This window comes from Pogona vitticeps, chromosome 1 (assembly GCF_051106095.1).
Source record: "Pogona vitticeps strain Pit_001003342236 chromosome 1, PviZW2.1, whole genome shotgun sequence".
Taxonomy (NCBI): domain Eukaryota; kingdom Metazoa; phylum Chordata; class Lepidosauria; order Squamata; family Agamidae; genus Pogona; species Pogona vitticeps.
The window spans coordinates 238,392,036-238,419,357 of record NC_135783.1 but is presented as its reverse complement, the minus strand read 5'-3'; the positions used below and the strand labels follow the sequence as shown (position 1 = coordinate 238,419,357).

The 27,322-nt window shown below is 40.0% G+C and overlaps 1 long non-coding RNA gene across 1 annotated transcript; it reads left to right on the top strand.

Moving 5' to 3' along the window:
* Positions 1–26,710, top strand: LOC144584011 (uncharacterized). The gene is made up of 2 exons (XR_013538006.1): positions 1–6,706; positions 8,009–26,710. It is a non-coding gene; the product is annotated as an uncharacterized LOC144584011 (long non-coding RNA).
* Positions 26,711–27,322: the final 612 nt, after the last annotated feature.

The following is a 27,322-nucleotide window of genomic DNA, read 5'->3' as shown; positions in this document are numbered from 1 at the left end:
AGATGATTGACTCCTGTGGGACACCAAATTGCAATACCCTTGGGGACAAAACGGCCTCCCCAAGCTGAACCCTCTCGTGTTGATCGTCGAGGAAGAGGAAAGCCTCCAATCTGGATGATGCTGTACCTCTGATCCCCAACCCTGACAAACCACTCCAGGAGTCGATGGCATCAAAGGCTTCTGAGAGGTCCAGGAGAACCAACAGGGCCACATTTCCTCGGCTGGCCTCTCAAAGGAAGTCATCTACTATAGCAGAAAGACCAAAACTGTCTCGGTCCTGTGGTGCAGCCTAAATCCCATCTGAAATGGGTCCAAACTATCAGTGTCCTCCAAGAATGCCTGCACTTGATCAACCACCAACCTCTCAGTCCATTTCCCTGTTATATTAGCAACAGGACGATAGTTGTTTAAATGGTCAGAAGACTGACTTTTTTTTCAGAATGGGGTGGATCATTGTCTCCTTCAAATGGGAAGGAATATCAGCCTCCTGGAAGGAGGAGTTCATGATTATGACAGTCGTATAAAGTTGGTCAGCCTGAGAGAAAATCAGAAGAGCCAGTCATTTCCTGGCTCACTGGGGATTTGAATCTGGATCTTTAGAGTGCCATTCTTAACACTGCTGTACCATACATCCTGTGTAATGAGATCACCATGTTCAGAAGCAATCCTATTGTGATAAAACAGCCGCAAGAGGATTAGCTGTTCTGGATGTAGTCCTAACTTAACAGGGAAGAATTCACCAAGCACTGAGAACTTTAGGTGGAATAGAATAGAATAGCCAGTAGTGATATGAAAACGCCTAGCTACTTTAAATGAATTCGGGTCTCTGGGGCCAGTTGAACTGCATCAAAGGTACTAAAGGAACTTACAGATGTAATCACAGTGCTTCAGTCTATAAACCTCAAGAATTATTTGAGAACAAATGAGGTCCCTTAAGACAGGAGGCAAGCAAATGTCATCCCCATCTTCAAAAAAGGGAGGGAGAAAAAGATGATCCAGGCAACTAATGACCAGTCAGCTTGACATCAGTACCAGAAATGGTTTTGGAACAGATCATTACATAGTCAGCCTGTTACCATTTAGAAAAGAACACTATGATTACCAAGACACGGCACAGTTTTCTCAAAAACAAGTACTGTTAGATTAATCGTACGTCTTTTTCTGATAGCTACAAGCTTATCAGATTGTAGAACTTGTCCAAAAAAACCAAAGAAATTTTGGTGGGAGTGGGTGGAAAGGAAAGTTTTACTTTTAGGTGGGAAAAACCAAAGGCAAAAAAAAATCCAAGGGGTAACTTCTGGCTTGGCGGTACAGTGTGTCAAAAGGCTCTAAGGCCTTTATTAGACCACAGATGTAAGCCACTAGGATGATGAAGCAGCAAAACAAGTGAATCCAGTATAAGCCTGGATCAATGAAAGTATAGTGTCCAGACCAAGGGAAGTAGTAGTACTATTCTATTATGATTACCAAAGCGCAGCACAGTTTTCTCGAACTGCGATCAGACCTCACCCCAAATACATTGTCCATTTCTGGGCACCACAGTTCAAGAAGGACACTGACAAGCTGAAATGTGTCCAGAGAAGATTTAAGACATTTTAAGGATTTTTTTTAATTGTTAAAAAGACATACTACATTTGTTTGCTTCCACTCTAGATGTACAGAATGGTTATAATACTATAGAGACAGCTATCATAGAAAATTCCTGAAGCAAGACAGAAGACACCATTTACAAGCAATGGAACAGTTACACCATGTGCCCAAAGTATAATGAACAAAGTTTTACAAAGTTATACCAAGCACCCCATATTCTACCTCCCCAGTATAGTATGAAATACCACCTACCTGCCCCCTTTTATGTACAAAAAGCACAATCTTATATTAAAGACAATACACAAGATAAAGAAAACATATATGTTTACAAGAACAATAAGGAATAACAATTTATGGACTACATCATATTTCCATTGACCTGTACTTTATGGCTTTATGTATATCTGTCCATATTACACCCATTAAGCCATCCCCAGATCAGTTTCTACAAGTCAGAAGATGGTGACCAAGACTATAAAAAGTCCAGGAACAAAGCTTTATGGAGCTTGTCTGCCATTTGAAGAACTGTCACCACCAAGATAGAGCAAGCTTGTTTTCTGTGGTTCCAAGGGTAGGACCTAAAGTAATGGATTCAAACAACAAGAAGGTGATTTGTAGAAACATTTGGGAGGATGTCCTGACAGTAAGAGACAGTAAGGTGGTGGACCCTCCTTCACTGGAGATTTCAAAATAATGGTTGGGTGCTCTTGTTTCTTTAGCTGTGGTATTTCTGTTCCAGTTGTGGGATACACTTGATGAGCCTCAATTCTACAATGCTATGATGCTGTGTTAGAAATAATAATATAACCCTTAAGAAAGAAACCAAAGGCTTGATTTTTGCTGCACAAAAACAAGCACTCCAAACCAACGTGATGAAAGCTAAAATTCAAGGAAGTAGTGCTAATAGCAAATGTCAGCTCTGCCAAGAAAAGATGAAACTGTGTCACATCTCATCTGCAAATGTCCAAAGATTGCACAAACAGATTACAAAATTAGGCACGATAGAGTGGCAAAATCAGTGCACTCATCATTATGCAAAATAATAATAATAATAACTTGCCAGCTTCCAAAAACCCATGGAAACATCAGGTGGAGAAGGTGTCAGAAAATGAGGAAGTCAAGATCTTGTGGGATTTCCAGATCCAAACTGATAAACATCTCAAACATAACACACCAGCCATAGTAGTAACAGAATGAAGAAATGTCTGGATCATTGACATTGCAATTCTATGAGATGCCAGAGTTGAAGCTAAAGAATTTGAAAAATTAACAAAATACAGAGATCTGGCAGTTGAAACTTCTCGCTTGTGGATGAAACATACCTCAGTCGTCCCCATTGTCATTGGGGCTTTTGGGAACAATATCATGAAATTTCACACAGTAATATAAGCAGTTGCAGATTTCATAAGTAACATTATCAGAGCTACAAAAATGGCAACATTAGAAACAGCATATATACTATGTCAATATTTAACAGATACTTAGGTTTTTGGTTGAAACTTGTATCTATGATATAACACCAGACAATGTTTTTATAATTTTGATTGATTGTGCCTGGCATTTTTTGATACAGTACTAATAATAATAATGTGCGATCAAATCAATTCTGAGTAATGTTAACCCTTTCCAGGGTTTTCCAGGTAGGAAGTACCTAGAAGACATTTACCATTGCCTTCTTCTGGGGGTGTCCTGGGACTCTACAGCTTGCCCAAGGCTACACAGGGTGGTTCTTCTCACAGGGAACACAGTGAGGAGTTGAACTCTCAACCTCTGGCTCTTCGGGCAGATGCTGAGCTCCATGAGCTATCCAAGTAGCTGTGTTAGAAATAACAGAGAGGAGAATGTCAGACTGGACAGCTTTTCGTTTGATGCAGCATAAGAATAATCCTATGATTCTTATTTAAACTGCAACATTTTGCCACTTGGAAGATATGATCTCTGCCCGCCTCAAACACCTTGCGCAGCTGTTTAATTGGCCCTATGTATTCTCCTCTCCTTCCTAGGTCAAATCTCCCTATAAATATATCAGCCCGAGGATACAGGAAAAATGAGAAGGCTGCTCAGCATTCTTTTCTTAATGGCAGAAAAGAGCAGGGAAATGCAGGAGAAAGAAATAAAACACACCACCAGCTTTGAAGGAGTCAGGCAGCTGGCACCTCAAGGGCAGGCTGTAAGACAGTACAGAGCTATTAACCACAAAGTGAAATAAACGCTCCCCAGGGGAAGATCTAACACTAATGCCTATTACCTTAATAGCCCTGTGGTTAAATGTGGGGCGGGATGGGTTCCATTGCAGTCTCAAAGGGGTGATCTTTAGTTAAAGTCACTTGAACAGCAGATTATTAAAGAGATGGGGGACCGCTAAACATGCCACAGCTATTGTATTGATTAGATGTGTAGCACCTCCAGCCAGCAGATGGTGATGCACTGTTTCCTTGCAGCTAGGGCGGGCCATTCGGCAATGAGTAACAGCTACCAAGCTTTTGCGGGTGGGTGGGTGGAATCATTGGTATCAGACATTCCCTTTCCAGTCAATCCCCTTTGTTACAAGATACATCTCTGCAGTAAAAGACACTGTCCTGTCACCTGTGCTGAAGTAGAATTAACTCAGAACTTGGACCATCCTTTTTTTTTAAAGAACTCATTATTTCTCCATAGCCAGGTTGTTGTTATAGTTACCACTGCTCCTATCCATTGTTGCATTGCATGTTATCAACACACTCTGTTGTCTTTAATGGTGGGCCAAAAAAGAAGAAGCAAATACTCTCTAGTTCCCTCTTGTGACCAATTTTGATACTGTAGTTTGCAAATATTTGCTAAAACACGAAAGGCAAAACAAAAGAATACTTCCCTTGCCAGAAAATTGAGGGGGGGCGGCAGCAAAAAATATTTTAAGAACGCTCCTAAAATACTTAAAATAATAATTAAAAGTAACTTTCAAAAGTAACTAGAAATGTTAATGTTACATGTAATATTTCATCTAAAATTAACTTTGAAATTTCTTGTTCCATTACTAATTACCCAAAAGAGGTTACTAAAGGGAATTATGTTACTTGTCACTCGTGTTGCACTATTTTCTTGCAGTTAAGACCTTTAGGGAAGTATTACTTGTAACTTCCAAGCTTTTATGGGTGTGCATGAAATGGCAGAACCATCTTTGTCTTCACTCTAGTCTTCATTTTGCAGCCCTGTTGTTTTATTTTTAAGAAGAGTCTAGAACTCCAACCATGTTGCAGTGACTAGTGGTAGTTTAATGAACTTTGGGTGTGGTTCCACTGGCAAGAATAACTGCAGTTAAATGGATAATAATGTTATTTATATCGATGTATGGATTCCTGGGCACAAGACACATGGGTGAAATCAATTTATATTGGCTGCAAAACAAGTTTTTTTCAACTGTCCTTCCTTCCTTCCTTCCTTCCTTCCTTCCTTCCTTCCTTCCTTCCTTCCTTCCTTCCAACTGTTTTTACCCTGCCTCTCTCCTTAAAAGAACTGGTGGTGGCTTATAGCAATTAAAATGCAATATTTGAAAGCTAAAAATAGTAAGTATATAAATATTTAAAAAGAATAAAACAAATATTGTATTAAAAATGGTCACTCGAATCAATACTAAATACTCAAATCCATTCCTGTCCATGGGAGAGATTAATTGAAGTACAACTTGCCGGACAAAACTGGAACTTGGAAAACAGATTTGGGGGGGCTGTATTCAGGTTATATTAGAATCCTGCATGAGGATTAATTTATAAAAGAACTGTGGACCTTCATCACTCATGGCTATACAGGTAAACTAGAGAATCATATTGCTTATGGTCTGCAAAAGGGGGAAATGGAAATGGGTCTTCGAGTTTTCTTCAGAACCTGGACTAGTTACTTGTTTGTGATTCCTGAGAGAAGAATAACCTTGGGAAAGGCGCACAATCCCAGAATGCTCGCAGAATGAGGAAATAGCAAACCATTTCTGAGTACTCTATTCCTCAAAAACTCTGGAAAGAATCTCTGTAAATCAAAATTGATTTGGTAAGATGTATTGTTAATTACCTTTATTTATAAACACTAATGTTCTTTTCTTGTCAGTCATGTGTCAGTGGGCAATGTAACTTCCACTGTTAGATCCTCACAAAAGGTGACTCAATGGCACCAGCCCTTCCACTGACTGCAGTGGACAGGGGGAATTAAACAAATACAAAAAACAAAAGCAAGGAGTGAAAATATGAGGAAGAAGGTGCCCTGAGTCGCTCAGTCTGGGTTCAGCACACTGGCAAAGCTCAAGCAGTGCTGATAACTCTTTCATAGGATGTCTTCCCCTCCCATTAGATTGATCTGTAAGAATCATATAATGAAATTGGCCTGACAGGTGAGGGAATGAAATTTTTACAGTACATTTCATGAGGTAATTTGGATAAATAGTTAATTCACATTTACAGGAGAGAGATCACTTATGAAAGCAGGGCTACACAAAGATGCTTTTGGACCATAGCTCGTAGCAACCCTAGCCAATATACCCAACAGCGAAAAACACATAGGGTGGGCGTGGCAGAGAAACTTTGTCCACCCCTGAATTAAAGACGCGCTTTAGTCACACAGACCCAATATGTGCCTCACTTCAAACATAGGTCATGCTTTCGCGAAGGCTTTCACGGCCAGGATCTAATGGTTGTTGTGGGTTTTTTCGTGCCCTTTGGCCATGTTCTGAAGGTTGTTCTTCCTGACGTTTCGCCAGTCTCTGTGGCCGGCATCTTCAGAGGACTGGAATAGGAACTCTGTCCACAGAGACTGGTGAAACATCAGGAAGAACAACCTTCAGAACATGGCCAAAGGGCCCGAAAAACCCACAACAACCAATAGGTCATGCTTTCTTATTTGTAAAAATGGAAGGAGAGTGAAAAGCGTTGAGGCAGACTTCTAGAAATGAAGAAGTGACTCAAAGACAGAGGCCCCAGACTTCTGTTAAAACTGAGGACCAGGCTTGTTTTCTTCCTATCAAAGCAAAAGTGCCCGACAGAAAGAGAAACATTAATAAAGTTAAGTGACATAACTAGTCCAGCTGAGAGAAGGAGGACTTGGGGACTTTCCAATTTGCCTGAAGAAGCGTTAACGAAGGAACTCTGGAGAGGTAGGATAAAGGGGCATATTAAAACTGACTTTGTTTTTGTAGATTTTGGTTTTAAATACATCCTAAGAGGTTTGGTTTCTCCTTGAAGATTTTCCTGTTAAAATATAAAAGCTTAATGGAAGCCGTGTTTGAAATGGCTGCACTATGAATTAATCATAGAAGCTGATATTCTTGAGCTGGAACTTGAACTGTTGCCACAAAATTTCAGGCTACTGAGAATATGCAAGCTTTTATTTCCATTTTTCTTGAGGTGAATAATAACTAATGTGCAGCATGCTCTTATATGGCTCCTCTTCTTCATTTTATATATGTGTATGTGATGTGTGTGTATACGGTAAAGCAACATTTTAAAAACATGCTAGTTAGTTTTATGTGTTGTAGAAGTCCCCTCGTTCTGCCAAATAGCCAAACATGCTTGGGCTAAAATATTTGATTAGGAAGGGGGAACCCCCTTCCCCAAGTAATTGATACAGCAGTGCTTCCCTACTGGGTATATCAGCTGAAGGGGCCATCCAAAGTGGTCTGCTCCCTGTCTACCATGCCTGTTTCAGACAAATCTTCCAGTTGGGAGGAATTCAGGTCCTGAATTGGATAAATGCTGAACATCCAGCGCTCCCTATGAACCCAGGACCTTCAAAGATGCAAGGGACAGCACCTCTGGTAGAGGAGGCCTGGCTCTCCCTGAGAAAGGTTGATACTGAGAAAAAAAGGTGACTCCACAGCTGTTGGAGAACTCATCCCCTGATTAGTGGCTTCCTCCAGAGCAAGTGGTCTCTGCTCACAGGGTGACCTGGAGGTAGGTAGCTCATACCTGATGGAGTTCCAAGCAATGGCAGTTTCAGCCACAACATGTAACCCTCTGACTCCTTAGGGTTCAGTGCTGGGAATCACTTGTTTACTTCGGTGTGTTCTTTGCTGATCAGAACATGCTCACTGGATGCCCTGCTATAAATGGCCCGGGCTGTCTTTCTTGTGTTTTGCATTTCTTTACTACCCAACACCCGTTCTCTTGGCCAGCTATTAATCTTGGACTATAGACCTTGGCTTGGAAGCTGCTAGTTTGAATGAATGCCAACCATCAGATTTGCTCAGCTGCTTGCCCAGACTGTAGGCTGCTTAACTCCTTGAAATCCTCTTGCCATTCACATATTTCAAAGATACCTGCTAGTAGTTAACTGGTGGGAAAAGGAGACCATGCCCCTGCCCCTTTAGTGGAGGTTCCACTGGCACAGTTTGGGGGAAATGGGGCATGCTGGGAGTGGGCATATGGATGTCACATCCTAAGCTGCTTTCTTTTCTCAGCATCCTCCAAGACAAGATGCAATATCCTGGAACGGCCATAACTAATGTCTTACCACATCAGCCAATGGGAGAAAAAAGAGGAAGAAAAGTTGCTTCCAGCTGTTGCTTTGTCCATCACACAACATCAGGGCACAGGATGTGGTGAGTGTTCCACCAGCAAATCTCCTCCAGTCCTGTCTGGCAGCATGTTTGTATTTTTGCATTTTTAGTGGGGGACTTTTAGTGGGTGGGGAGTGTTTGGGGATGTTTTATGTGTGTGCATGTGGATCTGGTCTCTGGGTGTCTGTGTAAATTTCATTGTATATATATATATATATACATACATACACTATGTATAGACTTACAATGACAATAAATTATTTGAATTGAATGTCTGTTTCTCTTCCTATGTAGTTTAAATATTATGTTCAAAGGAATTTAAAGCTTTGCTGTGACCTTTGGGGAAATAAACTTGTAAATATTTGAAGACACACATTTACCGAGTCGGAACTGTTCATTCAACCTTGGATAAATCTGGTGTAGAGTTCAGCTACATTATGCCCACTGAAATAAATGGGCCTTGTTACTCGCAAGTAAAGTAGGCTTCATTGATTTCAGGGCATCCATTCCAGCTGAGATGAACAATGAATTGTAGCTATTGTTCTAATCAGTGATGGACAAAGTGTGCCCTTCCTGGTATGATGGGCCACCGCTTCCATCTGTTCTAGGCTGTATAACCACTGTTGGTAAAATACTGGAAGTCCCAATCCAGTAACATTTTGTCTGTCCTCAGTTTAAATCTCAATTAAAAATTTAACAGAACTGAAAACTTAGCACTGACTTTTTAGTGTTATCAAGAGTTTCATATTTAATTGTCCTTTCTCCTTCAGTTTGATACAAAATAAATTGTTTCTGAACAAAAAATTTAATGAGGGAAAAACATAATTTCTTAAGGGTAGATTTTAGGGTTCTTCTGCTTATCCTACTTGCAAGGTGACTGAAGTGTGTGTGTGGTGCAATGCCTAACTTTTATTATACAATCCCTCTAGTATCTTGCAGCATCTCTGACTTTCTCCACTTCAGCTAAAACCCAGGAGTAGACATCATGAGGCAACTTCTCTCCCATGGGCACTTTTTCAGATTGGGATGTACAGTCAGAGTGTGTGTGTGTGTGTGTGTGTGTGTGTGTGTGTGTGTGTGTGTGTGTGTGTGTGTGTGTGTGTGTGTGTGTGTGTGTGAGAGAGAGAGAGAGAGAGAGAGAGAGAGAGAGAGAGAGAGAGAGACAGACACCACACCTTGGCCAAGTTGCAAAGTTGCAGGGATAAGGTAAATCAGAAGGTACAGGCAAAAGACATTCACGAAATGAAACCCAAACCAACCAACAAAACCAAGGGGCCCTTTCATGAACAGAGAAGAAATGGAAAATGGAGGATGGATTTTGGCATCACATCAACTCCTTCCTGGAACTGGACACCATGCCCTCCTCCTCCTCCTCCTCCTCCTCCTCCTCCTCCTCCACCACCACCACCACCACCACCACCACCACCACCTCTTACAGGGCTTGCTGGGATGTAGTGGTCCTGGAAGCACCTTACTTAAAGACAAGGGACAGTGCCCTGTTTGGAGTAAGATTGTAAGATTTTTCTCCCTGATCCCTGAAGCACAAAAGCACTCCCATATTCTCCCCATCGTTTAAAAATAGCAGCTACTCTCCCTGGTCAGCCACACAACATCCCAGTGCTAGGTCTGGGGTGTTGTGAAAAATACCAAGTGACCGACAGGCTGTCAACACAATTCTTGATGTTGCCCTGTGCCAATCCGTGTGGCAATAAACTCAGGAAAAAGAAAGAAATTGTTCTAGAGCCAGTGTTAATGGTGAGTTTCATGAAATAGGTGAAAAAATGGGGAAATTATATCTCTGCAATTTGTTTGTATATAAATAGAGTAAAGAATTTTGAGAGACCAATGGAGCACAGCTGTATTCAAGTTTTTTTTCTTTTGGTAGCTCAGAGAGTTGGAATACCTGGCTGTAGAATCAAGGGCTAGGTGTTCCTCACTGAGCCTCAGAAGAGAAGAGTTGGCCTTTGTAGACTTTGGCAAGCTGTGTGGTCCAAGGGTGCTCCTGGAGGAAGGGAATGGTAAATCATTTCTGAGTACTCTGATACCCTGGAAAGGGTCACCACAAGCCACAGTTGATATGACAGCACGTAACTAATTAATGGCCTAAATCCAATTACTATTCCATAGGCCCATTCAACCAATGACTAACTCCCATGTCAGCATTTATATAAATCCCATTGATTCAATAGATCTACTTTAGTTGGGGCTAATAATTGGATTTAAACCATTGATCATTCCTAATTACAGTATGTGCTGTAGATCAGTTCTGTAGGTTGGTTGTATCAACAACTGGATTCAAATGGCATTCAGTTATTGTGTTTCCCTGAAAATAAGACAGGGTCTTATATTAATTTTTGCTCCAAAAATGCATTAGGGCTTATTTTCAGGGGATGTTTTATTTTTATTTTATTTTCATGTACAACAAACTAAATTTATTCAAATACAGTCATGTTATCTTCTTCTGGTTGCCGTACAATGGTGAGGGCAGGGTTTCACTTAACTGAGGCTTTTTTTAAGGGTAGGGCTTATATTATGAGCATCCTGAAAAATCATACTAGGGCTTTTTTCAGGTTAGGGCTTATTTTCAGGGAAACAGGATACTATTTATTATTATGTTCATTTTAATACATTTACTAAAAGATGTGTATGTATATTTTCTGTGCCAATAACAATTTGTCCCTGGTCTCTTAACCTTATGCATATATTTTAAAAATCCTTTGTTGATTGTTTCTCATATTGCTTTTTATTGTAGTAAAGTGGTTTGTTGTGCTGTATCCACAGTAATCCTCTGGTTCCATTGGGACAATGTGATCATGACAAACTGAAATCCTCTTGATTTCAGTTTAACTATAGTGCCGCTAAAACATCGTGCGGGTGTTCAGAACTGTAGGTATGGAGGGCCCATACAGGTCAGCTCTGCTTCTGCTACCCCTAAACTTTCCATCCTGGCAATTGTTCTGTATTTGCTGACCAGTGACTGCATTGTCACACACTGAATGTAAGCGCATTCAGCAAAACATGATTATATCTTCCTGCTTAATGAATTAGGTTGGGCTGGTTGACGCAGCCTCACCAGTTTGAATGCCCTCAGAAGGCTGAAATTCCCTATTACAGCATTATGCTTTAACAGTTAACTGTAAAATGCCCTGGACAGGGATGGCTCATGGATTTGGAAGGGGTGCATCACCCACAAGTTTGGGGGAGCACCCATCTCCCGCAGTCACAAGCCACCATCAGACCTGGAGATTTTGAATGGAAGTCCAATAATTTTGCAAACAATTTCTGGCTTCTTTCCTTGTCAACCAGATGAGGAAACCTGGGGTTTAACCCTCCCTTTTAGTAACTCACATGGATGCTATTCAAGAAAATTACTGTCCTTTGGTTTTGAATGGTTTGTCTGGGTACCACTGGTTAGTTCATTTGTTCTCTAAATATGCTGAACACTTAAATGTTATTTCCAGAAAGCAGAGAGGAAAAAATGAAGATGGCATGAGTAATAATTAATAGTAGTAGTAGTAATAATAAGCCACACCCAATGCTTTGATAGCTGCATTTTCTTTCTGATTTGTCCAGTGCCTTTCAAGCAAGCGGGAACACACAGACAAATGCATGCAGAAGAAAATCTCATTTCAACCTTAAATGGTGCTTCAGAATTTCCAATTCACACTGTTGCCATTTTCATAGGAATTGATGGCTGCCTTTGTTATCGAAGCTGACAGGCCTCTGGTAAGGCTGCCTAATCGGCTCGAGCTGCCGGTGCCTTTCATTATTCCCAAATGGCAGATTCTCATGATATCTCTCTTTTATAGGCATCACTCATTTTTATTTCTCATTTGACATGGCTTCTCCACTCTTCTGCTGCTGGAGTGCTGAGATAAAACAACTCATTGAAAGCCAAAGGAACAACAGCTTCGATCTACTCCAGAGGCAGCTGGCTCTGCCATTTCTTCCCTCATCCTTTTAAATCCAAGTGCTTATGCTCAAGTTCACAGAAACGGAGCTGTGGGTGTTTTCGGAGCTACGTTTGCAAGACAGTGGACTAATGCCAGACTGAGCTCCTGTTTTAGGTGACAAATTGTCAATTTCACATTCCTAAGTGCTTCTGATTATTCCAGTTCTCCTGGGATGGTCACTTTCCAAGTCTTGAGAATTATTCTCTACCTAGGAGATGACTACCTTGGCAAATAATATGGAAATTGCTCCAGGATTGGGACAGTCATACTTGCATTGTTTTCCATTGACTACATGACATATTTGTTGAAGTGTCTCTCCCTCAGAATGTTCTTCACAGGCCTTGCTTCTCCCAGTCACTGTGCCATGGTTCCCACCTTATGGAATGGGTTCCTAGTGGAGGTTGTCAAACATCTTCCCTCCCTTCTTTTAAGAGGATGCTTGAGACACAAGTGTTTTGAGAAGCATTTTAGGGCATCATCCCTTACATTATTTTACAAGTGTTCCCATAGTGCGTCATCACTTGCGGGTCTTATTTAGTTATTGCATTTGTGTACTTAAAATTGTCTTTTGTTGATCTGTTGATGTTTGGGGTCATTGTTATTATTTGTAAATTGCTTAGAGTAGTGTTATACATTGTCAGAGACAGACAGACAGACAGACAGATAGACAGACATCCCTTTCTTGGGTCACATCTTAATGTGGTGAAAGCGTTTGAGTGTGTCAGTGAAGCTGAGAGCAATGCCGTCAGGAAACCACACTCCATTATGAGCCTGGACTCCTAGCAGAGTCACCCATGATGGACTGGCCATGGCTGAGACATCAGACTAAGATGCATCCACCCCCTTCAAGAAAGCTACTGGGCAGCAGTGGTAGTTGAAGGAGAAAGCAATGGTAGTGACACTCAAGCTAACTTTTGCTAGTACTGGGAGAATGTGGCAATATTCAAACCAATGCTGAACTTTTCTTACCATGAAAATCCTCTGATGAGACAGTCAAAAATGAAATAAGAGATAATGCTGGAAGATGAGACTTCCAATTCAGAAAGCACTCAATTGGCTACTGGAGATAAGTTGCTGGTTTGGATTTGATTAATTATTTATTACTTATTATTTGGATATATTATATATATACTTATTCTGTTATGGCTCTCCAGTTTGGTTCTAGTTATTGACAGAGGTCAGCTGTGGGTTGCCATTTTTGTTTTTTCTCTATTCTTCTCTCTGTTCATATCATTTGATTAGGTTACTGAGAATATTTCTTTGAATATTTTTAAATTTCATTGTATGGTTTGTTTTATGTTTTGTAAACCACCATAAGTAGTGATTTCAATATGCTGAGTCATCTATAAGCCTTATAAATGTCATATTTTAAATAAAATAAAATATTAAAAAGACAAGTATAAATAGTTCTGTTGCTAATGTCACAAGCAGATTAAAGCTGGAAGGATGTCTAGTTGCTGACATGCATAGAAGTGAAAGGAAAGTCTGATGCTGCACAAACATAAAATTGGAATACAGAATGTGACAAGTATGAATCAAGATAAACTGGAAACCATAAAGCAAAAACAAAAAGCCAAAAATGGAAACCTGCATCAGACTACTGCAAATTTTTGAGCCCTTGGCTTGTTACTGTGAGTGTTTCATTACACTGTGAGCTTACGGATCAATGGCTGACCTACAGATGTCTAACTATCCCTGAAGCTGATACTGACTGTTGCATTGCCAAGGGTCAGATTGTATTAAGGTGATCAGGTTTTGTTCTGTTTCTTAACTCTGGACTACCTTCTATATAAAGGGTCGAGAAGAACAGTTGTCTGTTTGAGAGGCAGGTCTGTTTTACAAATAAAGAAATCAAGGCCTGGAAGCTGCCTATCCACACCTAGCAGGGAACTAAAGAGTCACACAAGGGCAGCGGGGGAGGGGAGCTGGTTCTGTCAGGAGAGAAATACTGTATTCCTGTATATAAAACATATTTTCCATCAATGCATATAGAATAGATGTGCACATTTGCGCGTGCACACACATACACACACTTGAAAGTAAAATATATGGAGTGGGCAGGCAAAACAGATCAGTAATTTCCTCAGTATCTATAAATCCAATTTAATGGATTTAGTGCAAAATAATTTTTATTTGATTACAGACACTCTCTACTATACATCTTGTCTCTGTGTCTGTCAGACTCTGATGCCTTCAGGGAAGCAAATGTTTTTTTTTGTTTTTTTTTAAAGAGACCCAAAGGCAGCACAATGCTGCATAAATCTGAGTTGTGATAAGTTGTAAGCAGAAAAGCTCCATAGAACTGAGTACTTCTGCCAGTTTTGTCCTGCCTTTTCTACTCAAAGGAGTTTTAAATATTTCACTTTGATGTGTGATCTGTGCTGATGTTTTCCTTTGATAGCACAGTCAGTCATCTGGAATGATTAAAGCAAGGACAATTTTGATAGGTGGTACAATCAAAAATGGGAACGTAAATGTTTTTATTTCACTTTTGGCTGAGATTGGGAGTAAGGTTATTCCAATCAGAGAGTACTAGACTGACAACAAAAGGGTTCTTTGGAGAATGCTAATTGACTTCCTTCAATGAATTGATTCTTGTTTGTGCCATACATGTTTTGGTCCTCTATAATTACTACAAGCAAAGGAGTGATCACAAGAATGCATCTGTAAGGTGTTCACATTTTCTGTCTTTCTCTCATGACTTCATGTTTGAAGACAACACCCCTCTCCCCCCTTTTCTCCAATGCTTCTTTAATTACTTTCAGTTCAGGCTCATGTCTCATCTTCCTCTATGTAATTAGAGACAAATGGAAAATTGTGAAACTTTAGCTTAAAGTCAATCAGCTTGTTAAGACACTGAATGCAAAATGCACTTATTCCTCTCATTTCTCCTTGCTAAAAAAAGCTGTTAGTGGGGTGATCATGATGGTCCTTGCTGAATAGCATTAGGGACAAATCAAAAGGAATCATTAAGTTAATATCAACATCATTGAAAAGGATGTTAAAGTGATGACAAAGAACCGTGTGAGGAATGACCTTATAGATGTGACTTTACAGACCCCTCTGGAAACTGATATCATGAATTCTCATAGATAAGTGACATACTGAGAATCTTGTTAATAGAATTAGATAATGCCACTGGGATGACCAGTTCTGATGGTTCAGGGCAGCAAGCAATGACATTTCAAAGATGGAAGAAGGGCCAAAGGGGGAACATTTCCAATATACTTGATATAATGTAAGAAATCTAGAACAGTGGTTCCCAACCTGGGCCCCCCAGATATTCTTGAACTAAAACTCTGAAAAGCCTTCACCATTAGCTGTGCTGGCCAGGATTTCTGGGAGTTGCAGTCCAAGAACATCTGGGGACCCAAGGTTGAGAACCACTGAACTAGAATATTATAGGAGGTTTCACAGTCATAAGGGACAGCACTCACATGGCCCTATGAAAGTTGCAGTATGCAATTTTGAGAGTTAAATGAGAGAAAGCTTGCTAGACCTGAGCTGTTGCTTTATTGCTCAAATCTGAGAGCTTGGAATCAAATCTTGGCAATACCTGAGCTTCTTTGTCAAGGCTAGCATCAGGAGGAAACTTACACTGACAGCTGCTGAAAGCCCAACAGCCCCTGACCTCTCTTCTTGATCTGGCAACACTTAAATTTCCCAGCATACCTGTGATGTTGTGTTGCTTTGAGGCATTACGGGGAATCAGAAAGGCAGATCACAGACTCAGATATACTGCTGTGAAGTAGGCTAACCAGTGTCAGAGAGGGGCTCACAAGAAGGACAATTTCAGATGTCGGAAAAGTAATGTTTTGGTCCTATGGTGACAGAGTTGCGGTATTACCAGGATGCACCAGGTGGCACTAACTAGTAGAACTTCCCTGAGAGATGAAGACGCCAAGCAATAAAGTAGTGTTGATAGCAGAATTGTTATATTATTTACAGGATATATACATACATGTACAGCTTAGTCCTTCTTTCCAGTCCCAAAGTAATACACAGCAGTTTCAACAGAGTTCAATGCATAAATCAGAGTCAAAGTCCTTGTATATTAGTTCAGCAGTCATATACCATATGTTCAGTCCAGTAGACAGAGTTCTTCTCCCAATATTCAGCACAAAGACACAGCTTCTTCCAGGATACTCCAACACAACAACAGCAATCCACGATGACACCAACCCACACCACCACAGAGTGTGTGTGCTAGGCCTGCTAGCTTTTATCCCAGGGTTAGCCAATCCTGGGATTGCTCTCTCAGCTGTTACAATTTACTCAGCTGGATAAATTCTTACTTTACTTTTCTCTTTAGTAGTGATTCTGATAAATACTTATTTCTATGCATAAAACTGCATTTAACAATTCCTTCAGGTTTATCCCAAACCTGTCATATGGCACCTAGGATCTCACATCTACCATGGCCAATGGACTACTGGCTGAGAGATTCTGAGAGTTATTGACCAATTTTTTTTTTTAATTTTTCCATTCTCTTCATTGCTATGGGTCTGTTCAAATCTCAACCTGGCCTGCCTCTGTCAACAGGAGCTACCTAGATAAAGAGTTTATGAATAGAAAGGAATAAAGACAGAATCTACCATTTTCCTAATTCATAGCAACCTGAAGTGTTTGATATTTTTGCTTTTAACATGGGCATTTAGGAATATTATTTAAATGAGTGCAAATATTGAAATATTCAGTACTATGGTTTTGCAAATGCTAAATATGTGCAAATATTAAATTCTAAAACCCTAGCTTCCTTGACTATGTGGACATATTCATCAGCAACCTTTCTCATGAAAGGTTCAACAAAGTTTCAAAGGAAGAAGGATTTCAAATATGTACCCTATTGCCACTTCCGTCCTTTACTTCCAGGTGTTAGTTTTATTTTCAACTGTAGTCCTGTTAATTGAAATGCATGTTAATGACTTCATGTTGCTTGCCTGTGAAGAGAGTGTGAATAAATTCTACATATGTGCCCTTAAAAAAAAAATAGATCAAAGACTCAGAATGATGAGATTTTCAGGAGCAAAAGTTAATGGGATGCAATAGGTGACACCACAGGTTTCCCTCACTGTCTGACCCAGAAGGAGTCTCTTTTATGAAATGTAAAGAAACAAGAACCCTGGAAACACTGAGTGTTAGTGCAACAATTTCCCAGAAGGAGTAACTGAGATTAAAAGAGAAAATATCTGCTTATAGATGTGAAGAACCAGAGCCTGAATTTTGCATAATTACTGGGCAGACACTGCTGGAGTGTGCTTAATTTGGGCCCCTGTGCTTTGGCTTTAGGGTGGCCACTTATGAGGTGTCACCAAAAAGGACATCGGTTCATAGAGAATTACACAATGGGTACAACATGAAAGATTAAATTTATAATTTAAACAGATTGTCATCTATTGCACTGGAGGAGGAAAGGCTTGGAACAGCCATCCCAAGTGCTCACTGAGTCTCCCACCTTGTTACTTGTCAGTGCCCTTGCTTGTCCTTCTTAGGATTCATTACATTTAAAGAAGATATGAACAGCTTGCCCCTGCCAAGTAGAAGATTCTTTAAATAACTATAAATAACTACTTGAAAGCGTGCATGGCACCTAGTGATTGACATTCCTTGGTCTCATTTAAGCAGCAACCCACCAAAGAAAAATGGCACTGGTGCTCATGTGACAGAAGCCCACGTGAGACAATTCTGAGGTGAAACTTCACTGCTCCTTCTTCTTTCGCAACAGAAAGAGAGGGAAAATGTAGCAGGACAGACTGACTCAGTGCAAAAGCCAACCAATGGGTTTAGTTGGAGTTTCAGAAGTGGCATATAGAAACGAGCATACAGAATTGATGGAGGCCTCACCAGGATGTCAGGTTGCGTCAGAGTAGACTGGGTACGAAAAGCCTGAGCCATTATACGGAGTATTGCAGTAACAACTGATCTAGGGTTGCAGCAGACAACCGTGAAGCAGAAGTCTCAAACTGCTCCCAAGCTGAGCTGAAGGCAGGTCTATATGTCGAAGAGCTTATGGCTTTCTTTGTGACATTATTAAATTTTTGAATTTGAACTGGAGGAATTTAAATGAGAAACAAGACAAAGCTTAGGACTAGAAATATGTAATGTAATGTAAGGACAGAGGACTCAAGGCTTGGGAATCGCACGCCAGAGACAATTCCTCCACCCCTTCCGGACTGCATTTCTTTTAAAAGATGTTTTGGCTCTCATTACTCCTACTGTGTTCTTACCAGTTTGCAGTACTTGCAAATAAGGAGCTGCCCAGGAACCATAAAAACAGTGTGAAACAATGGATGGTAGGGAACCAAATTCATTAGTGCTTTTCAATTATATTTATTTGGATATTTTATAGCCTACACTTTTTCTCTCAAAAGAGTCACTCAAGGCAGCTTGTATTCTTTATCATGCAACGGCTTTTGCCACAAATGTTGAATATTTTCATGTCAGGAATAGATCTGCTAATTATTCCTCACTGCTTCCCTCTATCTGCCCCTTCCGCGTTCTCTTCTGCTATGCCAGTCCATTGACCTTCACAGTGCTTGGTGCTTGCTGAATGCACTTCTAAACTAAACAATCCTTCCCTGACTGAAACAAAACCCATAGTTTATTAATGCAATTGTTTGAGATTTTAAACATTTAAAACAATGACCAGGATCCTATTAGCTGCTTATGCTGGCGTACATGTACTGGTATAAATGCCAGGGTCGAATTGCCACTAGTTAACTAGTAACTGCTTGTAGAAGAGATAGTCGTGCTAATCTGTGCAAGCATTATAGGTTAAAAACAAAATTTAAAAATAAAAGTAAATCATTTTTATTTTATTTTTCTAATAGTTTAATTTTAATTTTTAATTTTTTTTTTTACCTATAATAGTTATTGCTTGCAATCCTTGTCATGTGTCAGCATTCCTTATATTCCTTGACACAATGTGGAGTACAAGCATCAACGTATTAACTCATGGCATTTCACTGCTGGAATTTATGCCATTGCACTTACACCAATGTAAATAATCATTAGAATTTTGTCCTTTTGTCTTTTGAGAATTTTATAGTCGTTCCCTGCTTTGAAATTTCTTAAGAGGCTGAGCAGTTTACAAGTACTGTAAATAAATGTAATAAATAAGCACCTTATGAATGGTCCTGTTTCCCAGCATCTTAATTAGAAAATCTAATACATTAAACATCCCTCTATGGTGGGGGGGGGGAACTAATTGGAGGAATAATAGAAGTACCCTGTGTGAATCTCAAAGAGATTCATTTATCTCTTCAAATAAATTTTTGGGAGCAGTTCTCCACAACTCCTGTTCGTGGATAGGTTAGCTGAAAGAAAATTACACTCCTTCAAGTAGTGCGTAGCTAACTTTTTCTCAACTACATGGCAGTGAGCTATATGAAGCCCAATATAGCATATCATGCAGAAAGGGAGCAAAATATAGTCACTAATGGTACCAGTAGACAATATGTTTAGTATATTATTTGCAGACATGTTTCCCTGACAGGCAGAAATTGTTGTATATGATTCCCTCCCCCCAGGTCTCTAGGATTTAGTGTTCTTTGTTTTGCTATTGGTCACTGGTAGGTTGATAAGGAATTATTTTGCATGTCAGATTCCTGAGGCACACATTTCTGAGGAAAAAGCATTGTGGGAGAGGAAACTGGTTAATTATAGGCGATATGCATTCCCTTATTGTCTAGCCTGATCCTCACACTCTTAAAATGTAGTACCAATTTTCTTACACAGAAACCTTGTTGTGGGATAGTAACCAGACAGGATCTGCAAAATTGTAGACCACTTTACTAATCCACCCACCCACCCAAAGAAAACAGACAGCACATGACAGGAAGAATAATTAAGTGTTTATAGGGACTCTGGTGTCCATATACAGAGGATGTGAAAAACTGATGGGCAAATAAAAAGAAATTGATGTATCTAACATTTCCTATCACTTCATCCACAAAAAGACATGATCTAAGAAAATAAATACACAGCCCTGATTAGGCTTTGGAATTTAATTCAATATAACTGGTTCAGGCATTTGATCAGTCAGGAGGAAAAAAAATCACAGCATGTTAAAATACTTGACAGTCTTGATTACCCTCCTTTGGTACATTTTCAAAACTTGGCAGCAGCCTGTCTGCCTGGCAGATGCCCCCTTTTCACAAAGGGGCTTGTTTGAAATGGATTTTATTTAGAAGAAATCTGATCTGTTGATTTAATGCATCTAATCTTCTGGTTGCTGTGGGGTTTTTGGGCTCTTTGGCCGTGTTCCGAAGGTTGTTCTTCCTAACGTTTCGCCGGTCTCTGTGGCCGGCATCTTCAGAGGACAGCACCCTTCAGAGAACAGCACTAACACTGTCCTCTGAAGATGCCGGCCACAGAGACTGGCGAAACGTTAGGAAGAACAACCTTCAGAACACGGCCAAAGAGCCCGAAAAACCCACAACAACCATTAGATCCCAGCCGTGAAAGCCTTCGCGAATACATCTAGTCTTCATTGCAAACATGAGCTAGCTGCTTCCCAGGGCTCACACACCCATAGGGTCACAGTGACTGTATCAGGATCCTCATCTCCCTCTTCCTGCCCTGTTTGGTTTGTGTGGAATTTTCCGGATGGGTACAGGCTGCCAGTGACTTTTCCTGTGATATTTCTCACATGTGTAGCCATCTGCTCCAGCACCAAATCAGTTCATTTCCCCTCCATATTGTATGTTCTTGTGGGTTTTCAAACACAACTTGCAATGGTGAGGTAAGGTATAGGACACCATGAGAAGATTATTGCAGACTATTTATGCACCTCCAACTTCTCCCCCACTTTATCCTTCCCCTCCTTTTCTTCCAGATATACAAGAGATATCTCTGCTAACATAGCTGACAGAACCCCAAACATAGAGCCAGGTTTATATCCTTTGAACCTTTTTCATGTATGGTGGAATGTTGCTATGTTTCTCCTCAGTATTCCTTGGCCTTTGCTAAGCTAGTACTTGCTGAAGACCCGATGTGGGAGAACCTCAAATGAAAGCAAACAGACAGAAGGCAAAAAAGGTGTTTCTATCACCCTGAAGGACAAAAGATAGTTCCTCTTTCCATCTTGGAAAATTCTAGTATTAAATGCTTCTTGTGGTATTAAGAAAGCTGTAATCCTACTGAGAATGTGTATATGTGGGGCAGGGGAAACTTGTACATATAGCCCGAATAAGAATTAGAAAGTAGAAACGACTGCAAGATTTTTTTGTTGCCTGAAGAACTGTGTAGCTCAATAATTTTAAACATTTTCAATTAATTCAGAAACTTTACATATTTTCATACATATTTTCATTATGTTGTAAGTTTATGTATGATAGAGTTCTAAATGTCCATTCATCAGAGTCATGTTGGCTGGAAGATTCTGAGAGTTGTATGCTTTGGATGAGACGAATGAGTACTAAAATGAAGACACAGAGAAAGAGAGCGAGCGAGAGCAAGCAGAGCATAATAAAGAAGGGAGAGCAGAGAGAACAGGCACTGTAAGGTGGAACTCCTGAGATTTTAATTTGAATCAAGCCAGCGCTATTGCATGTCCAGTATGGTATAGTGGATAGATCTATGGACTAGGACTCAGGAGCTTTGTGTTCAAATCTCTGCTCAGCTGTGGAAACTCACTGAGGGTATGGAACTGATAAACTACTCTTTAAATATCTCACTTACTTTGAAAGCTCTATTAGGGCTGCTGTAAATTGGTTCCGACTTGATGGCCCATAACAACAATAACAGCACAGGGCTATTGGACAGTATTTTATCTATAATGCTAATTAAACCTCACTGACTTTGGTTATAAATATGTAATAGTTTTTGAATCATAGAATGTTTTGAGCAAAACAAGTTTCTTCTAATATTTCCATTGGATTTTATGTAGTTTTACTTATTATTACTGTTTCATGGACCCTTTTCCCTGTGAGAAAAGACTCAAGGCATCTGACAATTAAAATATACAAAAGTTAAAACAATGTCTCCATCACAACAACATACAATGGGCAACAGTTCCTCCCTGCAAACAAATTGTAGGGATATGACATAAAAGTCTTGTTCTGCTGCCAGAAAGATGAGTATGTCAGCACCAGGTGGGCCTCATGAGGAGAACATCTGAGAAATGTGCCGTCGTCTTTTAGTCGTTTAGTCGTGTCCGATTCTTCGTGACCCCATGGGCTAGAGCATGCCAGGCCCTCCTATCTTCCACTGCCTCCTGGAGTTGTGTCAAATTCATGTTGGTTGCTTCGATGACACTGTCCAAGCATCTCATCCTCTGTCGTCCTCTTGTCCTCTTGCCTTCACACTTTCCCAACATCAAGGTCTTTTCCAGGGAGTCTTCTCTTCTCATGAGATGGCCAAAGTATTGGAGCCTCAGCTTCAGGATCTGTCCTTCCAGTGAGCACTCAAGTTTGATTTCCTTTAGAATTGATAGGTTTGTTCTCCTTGCAGTTGCCACCAAAAAAAGGCCTTCTCTGAAAAAGTCCAATTATGAGCCTGATGGACTGGGAATTAGAGGTGTCACTCTGCTCTTATAGCAATTCTTGAGTCTCTCCATTTCTGAATGAAAACAGCAATATTTTAACTATTACAAGCATGGCAAAGAGGTTTGGTAGAAGCAGACTTCCTTGCAAGACCTCAACTGCTATGTATGTATATGTTTTACAAAAGGTGAGCTGAATCTTGGTTATGCCCACAGCTATACACAGAACAAGATAAAAAAAAGTCCAGTTGCTGAAGTTTGCAGACAACAGTACAGAACTGAGCCTATTTTCACAGATCGTTCAAAAACCAAACAGTGATGGATGAGAAGCAACATTATGGCTTCATATGTGGAAAGGGCATGTGAGATGTCATAATAAAGCTGAACTTCAATATTGGAAAGGACCCGCTGAAATGAGAAAACTGTATACTTATGTTCTGTCAGCTGAAAACCAATAGACGGCACCTAACACCTCAAACTGTTTTGACAGATTCAGATGCTCTGGAATGTATGATGGGCACGAATTCAGGGTAATAACAACCCCATTAGAAGATAAAAGCACCTAAAAAGAGATTAAAAAGAGGGCAGAAAGAAAGGCTGCATAATGTCAACAACTTGATTCAGCATTTGAAGTAAGTGTCTAATGATGGCAATTTAAAGAACAAATTAAGAATAAATGAATATAAGCGCTCCATGAATACTAAACATTAGTGTAAAAAACTGCAATGCTTTTGGTAAGTGTCCAGAAACTAAGAATTAGATTTCCAAAAGGAAGGTTTTTCTATGATTATAGAAGGACATTTAAGGCTTATTATGACCCTTAAAATATGGGGCTTACAGCTCAGTGGAAGAGCAACACTGGGGCTACATGGATATATATCTACATAACAGACAACAGTACTTTGTGTTATTCTAAACAGAGATATTTGGAGACTTTATACCAATGACTTTCATTTTCTTTAAAGATAGCTGCTTCTCTCTCTATATATCCCATCCACCATTTTCAAAGAAGACAATTTCAATCAGATTCACCATGGGGGGTAAGTGAAGGAAGAGATGGGTGGCTAAAGTTGAGTCGTAACATGTTGATGGACATGCACATGACTAAATAGCCCAAATCAACCCAATTGTCATGGTTAATATGAAATTCCCTCAGTGTTGTCTTCAATGTATCCCTGAACTGATGCTTTGGTCATCCAGCAGTCAAACACCTACAACAAGTGTTCCATTAAAAAAAACACCTTTTGATAGATGATCATCTGCCATCTTGATGACATCCTGAAGTTCTTGTTTGATCATTGCAAAAATGCTGTGTTTGTTCCAAGGCTTCAGTGTCAGGGTCTTTATCCTGTGACAGCTTCTTGCTGGTAATTTGCAGAGTTCTGATGAAAGAAAAACGCACACATGCTCTTCTTCTTCAAGACATGTGTATTTACAGAAATGTACAAATATATAAAGCAGCAGTCCTTCGATGTGGCAGCAATATAGAGGCAAAGCGCATAGAGGATAGCAGAACAGAGTATAGAGGAAAAAGATACATCACATACACATTGTACACTTATATACATTTAAGCAGATGCCTCTGTCCAATCAAGACAGGTGTTGTATCATCTTCATACATGGGTGTTGCATCATACACAGATGTTGCATCATCTTCTTCACAGTCACTGTGACTCAGCACTTCTGAGTCTTACACAGGTGATCATTATGGCAGCTTATTACCACTACTGTCTTGACCTGTTCAGGCTTGTAAAATTCTCAATATTCTAACATCCTGTTATGTGATGTTGAGAGAGTATGGCTTAATAATAAGCTGATGGCATATACCAAGATCCAGGTCTATAGAGCCTGTGTCTTGAGCACACTCCTGTACTGCAGTGAGTCCTGGACTCTTTGTGCATGGCAGGAGAGGAAGCTGAACACATTCCATATGCGTTGCCTCCGACGCATCTTTGGTATCATCTGGCAGGACAAAGTTCCAAATAGAGTAGTCCTAGAATGAGCTGGAATTTTTAGCATGTATGCTTTACTGAAACAGTGATGTCTACGCTGGCTTGGGCATGTCGTGAGAATGGCTGACAGTCAGATTCCAAAAGATCTCCTGAATGGAGAATTAGAGCAGGGAAAGCACCCCAGAGGTAGACCACAGCTGCGATACACGGCCTTAGGAATGGACCTGAACAGATGGGAAACCTTGACATCTGAGTGTTCATCCTGGAGGCAGGCGGTGCAGCATGGCCTCTCCCAATTTGAAGAGACACTTGTCCAACAGGCCGAGGAAAAGAGGCAGTCCTGAAAGATTTTATTTGTCTTCAATGTGGAAGGGATTGTCATTCTCAAATTGACCTTTCCAGCCACACTAGATGTTTTTCCATGATCTCTATTCAGAGCACGTTACCATAGTCTCTCAAGACTGAAGGATGCCTACAACAAGATGTTGAGAATTTTCTGAAGACAGGTAAGATGAAAACAATTTAGCTTTCTTGTATGGTGTTGACAGATAATCCCTGTTGCTACTCCATATACCTTTATCAAAAAGGAGAACAGAAGGAAACACTGATTTGCATAAAATAGTATAGGCCAATTCATATGTACAGATGCAAACTGAGATTTTTTTAAAAAAAAAAACTCAGTGTAACAATTACTGTGGATCTCACTGGAATGGGGAAGACAGTGATCAAGTGATCTATGTGCTTGCTGAATCCAGGTCCTGCTCATTGTGGATGAACAGCTTCAAAATCCCAGATCATTTGTGGAGACAACTGGACCTGATTAGAGATGGGCAAGAATTTCTAATTCCACAGTTTGTGCTGGTTTGTTTTTCCTCAGAACAGGTGTTTGGCATTGCTCAGCTCTGCCTCCTCTGGTGGGCACACATTCAGAGGCAATGCCCTGGCTTCCCTGCCCTGCCTCCTCTGGGCACTGCCTCTGACTGGGTTCCCACCAGAGGAGGCAGGACGGGGAAGCACCAAACACCTGTTTGGCCAAAAAAATGAATGGGCACTAATTGCTGGTTCAGCAGTTCATGCCTTCCCTAGACCAGATCCTTGTCTGGCCCCTCACGGGGATTTACTTTATATGAGGACACAGTATAAGTATCCAATGTACCTGAAGAATGGGATTTTGGTACATTTCGGGATTTGGCCTCACACTGAAACAAATTTGTTAAATCTTTAAAGTTCCACAACATTTTGTCCTGTTTTTTTTTGTTTTTTGTTCTTTCTCCCTTTTTGGGAATCAGCATTCTGAGAAAGACTAACACACCTGGTACAAAAATTAAACCTTTTAGTTTTAAGGGTGCCACAGTATTTTGCTCCCCCCCCCATACATACACAAACAGATCTGTTGTTGTTTTTTTTAAAAAAATGCATACTCAATTAAACTAAATTTTGGCTCTCAGCAATGGTAATAAATTTTCGAAAGAATGCTAAGTTACAGCTCCTTGGCAGGGTTTTAAAAACACAGGCCCACAGCCAGGTCTAGTAAAAGGGGAAAGAGAGAGAAAAGCAGACAGGGCTTTATTTAAGGGGAAATGATGTAGTTAAGTCATTGTGTCTGAATACTTTTAAAAAACTTTTTTTCACAAAGTAAATTTGTACAGAATTTACACACATGTACAGTATACCTTTGTAACATCATTTTAAGAAGAATTCAGGGGAAAGGACTTTAAACATGGGGAAAGGGTATTTAATCATATGATCCATCTACTATATTCAAAATTTGAGGAGAGAGAATGGGGTTGTGACAGAGGCCTTTTCTGATTATGGAAATTGGTTGGTAGACTCAACATTACTGAGGCAAAAACATACTGTACCTGGATCACTGGCCTGCTCCAAGTTCTTTCTTATTACAACTCAGCAAGTTGTGGGCAAATCATTTTCTTTCAGTTCCATATCTACCAAATGTGAATTATAATGGCCTTCCCAAGACAGTAATAAGAAGGAAAACATAATAAAGACTTACATAGCACTTTGCAAAATTTTAAAGTGCTAAAGAAATTACTACTAGTAGTGGCCCCTTTACTAGCATGCATGAGTACTCAATCTCAACCAACATTAGAGAACCTGACCAGTACCAATGCTATAACAATTACTCGAAATAGACTAGTAATATTTTCAGTGTGAAATCATCTGCAGTGGCGTACCTCAGAACGCTGTTGTACTGCTTTGATCTCTTCTATTATTTATTTCAATTAGAAAGCAGTTTTTTCAATATGTTTTGATGTTTAAGGGCACCAAATGCAAGGTGTTGTAAGGACTTATATTGTGTTGCACACAGACTTTGAAATATGGATTGTCTGGTATTTTTACCTCCCCCCCCCCAAAAAAAATTCTGCAACTGAGATGTATCACTTCCCAGGAACAATCTTTATTCTAACTTGACATTATCAGTATCTTGAATTTATCCTCACAATTTGTATAAACACCTCAACAAATAAATGAAACCACCCTCGCCTCCATTTTATTCATGCTCCCGAAATGTCTTCAATGGCCTGGTTTGGATGTACTGTTAAACTACTCTACTAGTAGAAATGGATTCACACTGTGGTTTGTAAAACTCTGCCCCCTCCTTCTGCCACATCTCTTCTTTGAGATAGCATGATTAGGACTGACGTCTCTAGGTACTTTCTAGACCAATTACTGTGTCATAAGAAACCACGTAGTAAAATTAATTACCATGAGCTTTGGAGATATGTTGTGGTAGAAATGAGGAAAAAGAGGTTATTAATTCATGTAAAGAGCAAAATGCCCAAAAGTATGAGTTTATGTGGTGTAACTG